Raw genomic sequence first — 12,271 nt, forward strand, 5'->3', positions numbered from 1 at the left:
AATTTTATGCATACTATCAACCAAAACAGAATTACCAAAACATAATTATAAACATATATATTCATGTATGGATTCGGATATTACCTATATCCGTAAGTTCGGGTCGGATTCAGATTCGAATTTGGGTAGAAAACAGTACTATCCATACCTGTCCTACAGTTTTTGGATTTTATCCAAATTCGAATCCAAACACGATCAAATCCTTTTTTTCGAATTAGATCGGATTTGGATATGATGCATATCCATCGGATCGGATCGATTTTGCCATCCCTAGTCAAATGTGCCATGTGTTAGTATCCATAAAGTAGACTAAAAACAGATCATAATTATTTGGGGAATTTTCCCAGAGCATTCATTGGCTTTAGGTGTGCCCGTAGTTAGTTATATTTTGTTTTAATGTTGTAGCTCATTTACATGCGGACAGAAACTAGGAAATATTTATCCCCAAGTACGTACTCAATGGTAGTCTAACTTATATTATTTGGTCGCCATTCGACTGGAAGTTATCCACTGATCAGAATTAACCGATAAAACATCTGTAGAAGACATGAAGAAAAGGAAGCCTTGGTGAAAAGCTAGGTATTAAATGGGAAAAAATTTAGGAAAATAATAGGGGAAATTTTCATTATAACTTCGTGCTTCTTCCTTTTCTTCTCCTGAGTGTTGTCACAGGCTCTAATAAACCCAGCATACAAAACAAAAGTGCCTTGACACCCACTTGGGAGCAGCACCCTGGCGCAACTTAGGCATCCCAGTATCTTTAATGAGCTTCTCTGCATCTAGAGCATTGTTCGATTAGATTCGTGCAGAGTCCAAGATAATTTCGCATAACCACTTAGTTAATTAGCAAGCTTGGCATTCAAAATTTAGATCTGAAATACAAGTGCATAATAGAGCAATAGCATCTTCAGCATCTATAAACACATGGAAATATGAGTAAAAATATCCCAAATACAAGCCTTATTATGATGACAATAACTTGGACACGCTCATCTCTTAGAGCTAGAGGAGCCGCCAGTGCAGTTAACAACCCTTACTCCATTATTAGTAGGATGAGCAAAACCTCACAACACCACCACCACCATCAGCAACATGAATTCAATCATGAAGTTTATTCACAGAACATCAATTTAACTCCCCGGCTCAACCTTATCGGCATACCCCTCGTCCTCCTCCTCGGCCATGGCATCGTGGTATTGCTGGCGATCTTCTCCACCCTCGCCGTTATCCGCTTCGCGTGTCGCGGCTTGGAAGATGATGGATAGGCGAAGCGGTGGAGCCGTTGAGCAGGACATCTGTTCGATGAAATGCTCGAGAGAGAGGAGAGCATGCATGGACATGCCCTGATCAAAAATCCTCAGCGCTAACGGGGCTCGCTGTTCTGTGCTCCGTGAAGACTTGACGTAAGTGGGTCCTTGACGTGGTTATGCTAGCAAAGAAGAAAGGAAGCCTTTCTTCGTTCTTCTTTCAGTTATAGATGTAGATATTTGTAATTATGCTCTCCTCAGCCTCATCAGCGTACCCAAAGGAGAGCCTTTTCTTAAAAAGTTGAAGACATTTGGAATGCGGTTTATGATAGATAATTCTTCTCTTAGCTTTCTCAAAATTTGTTTCCGAAGCTGTTTCCTTCTGTATAAAGTTTGTCAAGTGTTCTTGATGTGAATGAAACAATAGCAACTCTAAAATAAGTACCTATATTACAATCTGAGTAAAAACACTTCAATCCAAACCTCATGAAAAGGTTCGATCTAATTCTATTCAGTATCGTCAACATGCCCGGCCCTCATCCTCGTCAGCTCCAATATTACTTCATTCCATTAGTTCTTCAGACTTTCTTACAGGATGAAAAATTACATGCCTTTATATAGTTACATAATGGCTCTTGATATATTCGTTACATAAATGTGCTAGAATATCTAAGAGAACTATTAGTACTTACATAGAATTCTAAAAGACACCCCTTGGGAACCTCAGGATGCATCATGAATGCTAGCATTAAATTGTTCATGAATATTCAACTCATGTGACTCTTTACTTGCCATGTGGCTCGACATAAACTACTAACTTGTTGACTCTGACTATAGTGAATAGAATACCTTGTAGAATACCATGTAGGTTGACTCAATTGAGGTGACTACTCAATTCGGTTTAATATCCAACAAATCATTCATTCATATTGCTCCCTGCCCCTGTGAAATCATCTTGGTTGTTCTGCTAGTGACAACATGAGCTCTTTCTCTAGACTGTATTGTCTGGTCGTACCACTAGCACTGCTTATAACTGGTATCTTGCTTGGCAAGCCTGCTGCCATTCCACCGTTTTGTAAAACATCGAAATCATGCTTGGATTTTCTTAACCTTCGCATGGTGAAAAGTTTTTGTTCCGCCTCCCTCATTGTGGGCCTAGGCCCAATTCAATAAGAGTAGCAACTGTTTCAATCTCTTCTTCTCCTCCAACTCCCACAATGTGGGGGTCTAAAATGTCAAAGAGATGATTCTTCCTTAAGGAACAAATGAAATTCAAAGTTAGAGTTCTCTCTTCACATCTACTGTAAGAAATTGGATCCTTCCTAGTTAGCAACTCCAAGAGAACGACTCCAAAGCTATAGGCATCACTTTTTTCTGTTAGTTGGCCTGTATGGTGGTATTCAGGATCCAAGTAACCATATGTTCCTTGAATAGCTGTGGTTACACATGTTCGATTAAGAGGAATAGACCTTGAAGCACCAAAATCTGATACCTTTGCAGTATTGCTTTCATTAAGTAGAATGTTAGATGACTTGACATCTCTGCGGAAAATTGATATTGAAGCCTCAGAGTGTAGATAGGACAGTGAACTTGCAGCTTCAGTAGCAATCCTTAGACGATCTTGCAATAATAGAGGAGCAAAGTGTTGACTATCATGGAGATGGTCGAAAAGAGTTCCATTAGAGATAAATTCATATACTAACAAGGGAATTTTGGATTCTAGGCAACATCCAAAAAGCTTTACCACGTTTATGTGATTGATTTGAGAAAGAATGAACATCTCATTTATAAATTGATCTAGCTCAAACTGATTTGCTATCTTTGACTTTTTGATAGCGACCCATTGATCTGATAGAATTTCTTTATAAACAGTGCCGTGGCCTCTTTTACCAACAACACGAGTGCTATCAAAATTATTGGTTGCCTTCTCCAGCTCTTCTGGTGTGAAGATTTTCATCCTCTCAACAAGAGTTTCATCAGAAGAGACAAACTATTGCCAAACCCCGGTTCTCGCAAAAGAACCTTTTCTTTCTTCTTTTCACACTTATTTCCTTCAATTTTCTCCGGATCAGAATACTAGATCCAAGAAGAAGAAGAAAGAAGAAGAAAAATGCTAACCGGAACACCTCCAGTTGTAATAACAATTGGGCCTGCCAAGATATGTAAGAACTTATAACGACATACTGCAACATTTTGGATGGTAAACGATAGACAAAAATCGGTCAGACAGCCAGGAGAAAGAAGTAGGAATGAATAAATAAATAAAGCTTCCATTAGTCATGGCCATGATGGAATCAGAGCCTCTCAAGTTTGGGTCTGCTACATCCAACCAAATTAGCCATCGCCATCTATGTAGGTGGATTTCTTCTATTTATGAGGTGTACTAATCGAACAGATTGTATCCTTTCTAGTTTTAACCATGTTTTATCAATCAGCCGACGTTGATTAGTAAGAATCTCATGAATGAATGGTGGATGATTTAACTAGATAGAACTGGCTTAGAATTTAGATAATCCAAAATCGAGCACCATGCATATATTTGGATGGTGCCAACGTCCTATATTTATTCTGCAATCTATAGTCATTGTTTCTATGTGGATCCATGATTCAAGAAAAATATATCAATTCTTATGTAGAGGTGTAGAACAGAGAACACACCGGGGACGGACTTGTCTGTGATGCAGCCTGCTTTTATTCGAGGATCTCCTTGGGTGCCTGGTGGACAGGAGCACCGGAAGGCCCCGAGGATATTAACACAGGTTCCATAACATGGATGCAGCTCCGGAAGCGCACACTCGTCTGTATCTACAATAAATAAAAACAGCTTTATAAGAAGAAGAAGGCATGCTTTGAAGCAAAGTTTACAATAATGAGAAGTTGGGTCACTTGGCAATACATTGGTGATTTGATTCCATCCACTTTTAGAGAGAGAGAGAGAGAGAGAGCGCTTTTTTCTCTTGCTTTTTTTTTTTTTTTTGAGTCCTCTCCAATTCCAGTGGATTGATATCTTGAGCAGATTAAATTGCAGATCAATAATTCCATATAAAAAAACTACAAATCAATAGGAAAAAAATTATCAGTAAAGTTATTTAAATTATGCAAAAGTTGCGTGTACAAAGACTCATAAATAATAATTATACATAGTTTCTAGTCAAGAATAATTAAATATATAGTTAGGAAACGTGATATGAAAAATACTGACAGAGGTAGGTTGACCGAGTTAGATCGCTGATCCATCCAAAACTCAGCTGAGTTATTCGATTAAATTAATTGCTGAGTTTCCTAATGAATTTTCAAAAGCAGGAGAGCTGGCAATTCAATTATGATCCAACCGGAAATTTGATCAATCTCCAATCTAGATTGGATAATTGTTGATTCAGACGACTGAATTTAGGGAAAATGAAAATTTAAAACTCATGATCAGTACCTTGGCATCCATTGCGGATATAGGGATTGCCTTCAAGTCGACATCGATTAGCTCGACGCTGCTGGTACCTAAGAAAGGCTTCAAGTGGTTGCATGTACCCTCGAAACCTTCCAGGGAGTTCTACCAAAACAAAAAGAAACCTTCCAGGGAGCGGTTGGGGCAGATGCCAAAGGGGTATGGGATGGTGATATCGTCCCACGTCTCTATGCAGCATAGTGACGAAGTATTCGCTGATGCCACCGCTGCCGTTCCTACCAGAAGCAGCTGTAGTGTAAGCAAGAACACAACTGGCATGGATGCCATCCCTCAACTGTTGAAAGATTGCATGCGATGGAAGATATCAGCTCTTTAAATTAAGATACAAAGAAAAAAAATTCCAAGGACGTGTTGGTTTGTCGTACACTTCATAGACATCTTGACTGACTTAATTTGTTGACTATTCCGCAGATATTTTTCCGCATGAGGACCAACTTGGCTGTTGTTCTTGTTGGCAAACAGAGATGGGAAAGAGAAGAAGAGCGGAAGATGGAGATTTCGAAAGAAGAAGGAATTGATTTCCCCATAGGATATATAGGATCCTTTTATTAATTTTCAAAGCCTCAATTTAGAAATTATACAATCATATTTTTCTCTAATTAGAAAGATTATATTCCTAATTAGAGGGGCCTATAGATCTCTTCCGTCCAATACTCCCCCTTGAGATAAGATAAAAATATCATGAAGCCCCATCTTGTTACAAATTGAGGAGAAAGAAAAAGTGCTTAGACCCTTAATAAGAACATCTGCCAATTGCTCCGAAGATTTGACAAAAGAAAGATAGATAATTCTCTGATCTAGCTTCTCCTTAATGAAGTGACGGTCCATCTCAATGTGTTTAGTTCTATCATGTTGTACGGGATTGTTCGCAATGTTGATAACTACCTTATTATCACAGAATAGAAGTAGAGGAGATGACTAAAAGAGACGCTGCTCAGTAAGTAACTATTTCAACCATAAGATCTCGCAAATATCTTTAGCCATAGCTTGATATTCAGCCTCTGCACTGGATCGAGTAATAACATTTTGCTTCTTGCTCCACCAAGTTATCAGATTTTCTCCAACAAAAGCACAATAGCCCAAAGTAGATCGTCGATCGTCAATGAAGCCAGCCCAATCTGCATTAGAAAAATCTTTAACCTTGAGATGTCCATGATGAAAGAATAACAGACCACACCCTGGGCATCTCTTAAGATATCGCAGAATTTTATATATAGCTTTCAAATGATGTACCTCGGGGATCATGCGTGTACTAGCTTATAATACTCATATGCAAAGGCTATATCAGGTCTGATGTGTGAAAGATAGATCAATTAGCCAACAAGATGTTGATAACATCCGTAGTCTACTGGCTCACCATTATCTACAGAAAGGTGGTGATTCTACTCAATAGAAGTCGCAGCAGGTCGGCATCCTAATATTCCTATCTCCTTCAATAGATCCAGGATGTATTTCTGCTAGAGAAAGAAATATGCCACAAGAGGATCTGGCAACCTCAATCCCATAGAAATATTGAAGATTACTTAGATCTTTGACCTCAAAAGATTGGGTCAACTGAGCTTTCAGGTGAGTCAACTCTAGGAGATCATCACCAGTGAAAATGATGTCATCAACATATATAATTAGACTTGCAACTTTATCCTTGTTGGGTAGAAGAATATCATGTGATCTGCATCACTCTGTTGATAGTTCATTTCGAGCATGGCACGATGAAAGATATCAAACCATATTCGGGGTGACTGCTTCAGACCATAGAGAGAATGATACAGATGGCACACCTTACCAGCAGTTGCTGCACTCATAAAGCCAGGGGGGATGTCCATATAAACCTCCTCTTAGAGATTTTCAAGAAGAAAAGCATTCTTCATGTTAAGCTGAAAAAGCCTCCAGCCAAGATTCGCTGCACAGAAAATAAGTGTACGCACTATATTGATCTTCGCTACTGGAGCAAAAGTCTCTTCATAATCGATGCTATATGTCTGTGCATAGCTTTTGGTGATCAGTCAAACTTTGTAGCGATCAATCGTACCCTTCAAAGTTTGCTTGACTGTATATACCCACTTGCAGTCAACCGCACATTTTTCGAGGGCGTAAAGGAATAAGCTCCCACATCTGATTTTTGGCCAAGGCTCGCATCTCTTCAAGCATTGCTTCCTTCCACTTAGGATCTGTTATAGCTTCCTTCGAGTTTGATGGAATAAAAGTAGAATCCAGGGATGCAATGAAGGACCTATATGCAGATGATAAGGACTCATAGGAAATGAAATCAGCAATATCATGACGATAGCGAGAAGAAATAATATGTGGATGTGAAGCTTTAATTTCTAAAAGCTATAGGAAGACTATCAAGAGAAGGAATGTTACCATTATTGGAAGACGTCGGAGCTAAATCAAAGGAAGACTATTAGGTAGGAGCAGAATGCATAATGGGCTCAGAAGATCCGGACGAAGATGAAGATGACTTCCTCTATTGAGAAGAAGACTCCCCCTATTGAGAAGACTCAATCTGCTTCCTCTATTGAGAAGAAGACTCTTCCTGTTGAGAAGACTAGATCTGTTCTTCCGTGGTCACAATCTCCCCCTCTCGACCAGCAGGATTAGGAGAGATGCTAGGAGAGAACAGAAACTCCGAGAAAAGAGTTGGTTGTGTGGCTGAGATTTTAGATGGACTATTACTGTAGAAAGCTTCAAACTCACAAAAAGTGACATCCATACTGACAAACATTCATCATTCAAGAGGATAATATAATTTATAACCCTTCTGAGTGGTAGGATAACTCATAAAAATACACTTCAAGGCTCGAGGATCAAGTTTGTTGGTGGCAGAATGGTGATCACGAATAAAACACACACATCTAAATACCTGAATAGGTACAATAAATGAAGGCTCCCCCGACAAGTGCATTAGTGGTGTCTTGTATCCCAAGATACGGAGAGACATCCGGTTGATTAAGTAAGCAGTAGTTAGGATAGCTTTTTTCCATAAAGATTTAAAAACTTTCATAGCAAATAATAATGATCGAGCAACCTTCAAAAGATGTCTATTCTTGCACTTGGCTACGTCATTCTAGACAGGTATATCAACACAAGTAGTCTAATGAATAATTTTCTGAGTACTCAGATACTCATAAAATTTTTAGTTTAGTATTCGGTGCTATTTTCAGTTCTCAAAACTTTAATCTTGACACAAAATTAGGTGTTGACTAACTTATGAAACACCTGAAAGCATCAAATAACCTCGTCCTTAGACTTTAGTGGATATACCCACATCACTCTACTATAACAGTCAATAAAGGTAACAAAATATCGATGCCTCGAGACTGAGGCAATGCTACACGGCCCCCATACATTGGAATGAATAACCTCTAGTGGTTTATGTTGGAGTTTTATGGTTTCACATACGTATGATTTTTCAAAATAAGTATGTAGTGAAATTTTAAAAAAATTTCAGATTAAATCTAATTTAATCTAAGTATGCATAAGATCAAATCTTCAAATCATAAACAGGATCATCATATGTGAGATAAGATTTAGATACAGAAATCAAATAGAAAAAAATAAATATAAATATACCTTGGTATGGATTAATTTTCATCGCAAACAGATGATCATGGATGTCTTCTGAAGATCTCTTTAAGCCGCACAAGCGTCCGACCTCTACGAATATCTATATGAGACTCTGATCTGATTAAAAGCCTTTTGATCTCATTGGGATGCTAGCTCTCTTGTAGAGATTGCATCTTGATGGTTGAAAATCTTTTTTTCTCTCAAGACACTCTTAGAGAAAAAGAAGATATAGGAGGATCTTAATCTCTACGCTAGAGATCATGAGAAGAACCCTTGCTTCTCTTTTCTTCCTAAAATTTATGCACCAAATCTCTACAATAGAGATGTAGTAATTTTATCCAACTTTTGGATAAAGAAGAGAGGAGACATCTATGTCTAAATATGGACAAGAGGGAGGAGATAAGATGTTCTAACAACCAACTTTTGATTATTTGGAATAAAGAACAGATATGACATACAATCCTCATGCCTCCCTTCTTCACGTCGTCCCTCTTTTTCTCTCATATTTTCCACGCACAAAAGCATCTGATTTGTGGTGTCAGAACTGATCTCAATCTCCTATCAAACCATCCAAAGTGCTGGGTTTAAATAGATGAAGATGGGAGATTGATTTTGGACAGGAATCAAGAGTCCAATTCATCTAGGACTCTAGATTTTTTGTGACCACCTACAACCAGATTTGTGCACCCAAATTTTACATAGAAACAAGGGGATATCCTTCTTTCTTACATGCTAAAATAAGGGAGAAAAATGGCGTCAAACCTGGTAGTGTGTGGCGTCCAAATCAGGTTGGGCGTGAGATCCAATTTTGTGGTGCATGGAAGAAATTTTAATTCCATGGGACTCTTCATTAGGTGGCTATTTTAAATCTAATAAAATACCAATAAATCTTAATCATATTAGGACTAGATTAGATCCAAATAGATGAAAATTCAAACTGATTTGGAGCTCAAACTATTTAGATTTTATGTCATCTATTTGGAGGAGTTCTAGTCCTATTGGACTCTTTCTTGGTACTTGAGTCAAACTCAATTTTAATCATAATTCAATTAAAATTTGGTGCACCCATGAATATAAAAATTTTTAGTCCAAATAGGAATTTATTTATTCATATTTAAATCCTAGTCTAATTAAAAATTGAGTCAAACCCAAATCCTAATTCAACTAGGACTAATTCTCCGATCCTTTTAGGGTTTCCTATAACCCAATTGAGGTTGATCAAATCAAATTCATATCAAGTTAAATTAAATCTTATTTAATTAGATTTGATGCAAGCCCCATTGCTTAATCAAATTGAGCTAATTAGTAATCATATTACTAATTAATCCTCCTATAACTCACTAACTCTTTAGCAAGTTACATAATGTAACATTTGCATTGGATCAATCATCAATCAATTTGATAATCAAATTTTGTTACGATTCATAATCATAATTCAACCATCTGATCAATCAAGAAGCCTCTTTTATATGTAATCCTATAGATTCTATTATGTCTGATGGTGAGATATATTATGATCTCTATCACAATATCATTAAAACTCTTTTCAATGGGTTAGAACAATTCCAACTTTGCCCACCAAGGATCATCGATCATCAAGATGATACTTGTGAGTCTCACAATCTATCAGTGATACCTAGCAGTATATAGTGACAATCCAGTAAAATAAAAAATAAATCTCTAAGCGCAGTTAACGCATGATACAGTCCCTTTATCGTGAATCTCGATCAGATGGCAGGTCATGGATAAATCATCAAATCTCAACATCGATCATATGATAGATTCAATCAGCTCGAGTCCATATGTGATTCTATGAAAATTCTTTTCCATCAATCACAATGCTATGGCCATAGACTTAAGGACTCAGCCTCTTAAATTCTATAGGACTACTCCCTTCTACTAGGATTGATAGATCCCATCTTGATGTACATCCTACTTCTACAGTGGACCAACTGTCGCTAATATCCACTATAAGAGCTCATTGAGACCTATATTGATGTGTCAGTCAAACTCCAGTAGTCTCACTGCAAACAGTAATGCCACCTCAGATCAAAAGACCAGTTATACAAAGAAAGTTACTAACGAGTGAGTAGACATCCATGTGACTTCTCGTGTTGGTCACGCTTAGTGCTAGTTGTTCTTTAACAACCATCTGCACTCTCGCTCCAGTGTCACTACACTGTAGACTCGAGATCCATCTGTCCGAAGGAAGCGATCTATGCACTGGTCTATCCAGATCAATCACCATCCCCATGATGATCCTATAATCAAGAGCAATTTAGGAATTAACCATCAATGACATATGTCTCAAATTCTCAACTCTTTGAGAATATATGTCATCATCTTGTTAATCTCTTGGATGATTCATGGACACATAAATATGAATGGTAACATAAATACCCAATAAGTATAAAATCATATCCTAGATATATAATATATGTCTGTCAAAATTGGCTTCTAGGGCATACATCTAACAATTTACTACTTCAATGTCCAGAAATAGGGTAAGAACTACGAGTATGTTTGGAAAATTCACATGCATCGCAAACCAACCGTTCTTTGTTGTAGGCACTATATAAATCAGGAAAAAGTCTGGACAGAAGAGGAAAAGGGATATGACCAAGCCTGTGATACTGTAATATCAACTCTTGTTTTGTATTATCAGAAGAAGTCAACCCAGCATACTGATAGTTCTGTGATGCCCCTTCAGTCAAGTAGTAGAGCCCATTATGCATTTAAACATGCCCAATTGTCGCCCCCGTAGTCAGCTCCTAAAAGATACAATGGATAGGAAAAAAGATAGCTTTACAATTCAAATCTTTTATAATGGAACTGATGGACAAAAGGTTAGTAGGAAAACTAGGAACATGCAAGACTGATGATAATTTCATGTTAGGTGTACAATAGATGGTCCCTTTTCCAAAGATGGGTTTAGAGGAACCATCAGCAATTTGCATCCTGTCCGGATCAGAATATAATGCATAAGAGCTAAACCTATTAGATTAACCAGTCATATATGCAATGGCACCAGAGTCAACTATCCAATGTAATGAAGGATTAGTTGAAATAAATGCATTAGGACTAGTATGAGAAAAATTAGAGTGTGTAAAGTGAGATAGAATAAGGAGAACTGGAGGAGCTATTAGGCAAACCCTGAGTAGTAAAGGAAGTTTTGCCATGCCTGAGTGTGCATATCTTGCGCTTGAGTTCGAATGCTTGGGTGGTGTTATCCTGCTGAGAATATGTCCTAGTAATAGCCTCCCATACATCTCAGGTGGTTTCGAAAAAGAAGAGCTCTTGAGAAATAAAGGGCATGATAGAGTTGAGGAGCCAGACCATCACAAAGAAGTTTTTTGACTCCCATTGCTCTAATGCAACATCTCCAGATGGCAGCTTTGTTTTAGCCCCGATGAGATATGCCCCGATGAGATATCCTTTTAAACCACGGGCTTTAATAAAGAGCTACACATTTCGAGCCCACAAAAGGTAAGTGAGGGGCCCATCCAATTTCACAGAGCTGATATGAAGGGATGGATTGTCCATTCCAAACTGAGAATTTGATGGCTAGACAACTTCAGTGACAGCTTTCTCCAATGCCTCCTTAGTGGAATCATCTAACATAGCTTAAAAAGGAGCTCAAAAGAAAAGATCACTGGATGATTTTCATCCTCTTTTTTTTTTTTTTTTTTTTTTGAAAAAATAGAAAATCAATTAAAGAAGGAAGGGGCTTACCGCTTTCTTTCGTGATCCCATGGTCCATGGGCTAATCCCATCGGCAAGACGGGGGTAGTGGAGCGATCAGCGGGGTGGGCATGTGGGTGCTGGCGGCGGACGAGGTGACGGTGGGGGTAGCAGAGCAATCGACGGGGGCAGCCACGCTAGCGGCGAACGAGAGGATGGCTATGGGACGAAAGGATGGCGGTGAGATAAGGCGGTGGGAGATCATGTCGGAGCCGGAGAAGGAATCGGGTTTGATGGGAGATGACGGCGAGGG

At 38.3% G+C, this 12,271-nt stretch overlaps 1 pseudogene; it reads right to left on the reverse strand.

Annotated features, from left to right (window-relative positions):
- Positions 1 to 888: 888 nt before the first annotated feature.
- LOC105054885 (wall-associated receptor kinase 5-like) overlaps positions 889 to 12,271 on the reverse strand; it is a 65,734-nt pseudogene continuing 54,351 nt past the window's right edge.

Source organism: Elaeis guineensis, chromosome 12 (genome assembly GCF_000442705.2).
Source record: "Elaeis guineensis isolate ETL-2024a chromosome 12, EG11, whole genome shotgun sequence".
Taxonomy (NCBI): Eukaryota; Viridiplantae; Streptophyta; class Magnoliopsida; order Arecales; family Arecaceae; genus Elaeis; species Elaeis guineensis.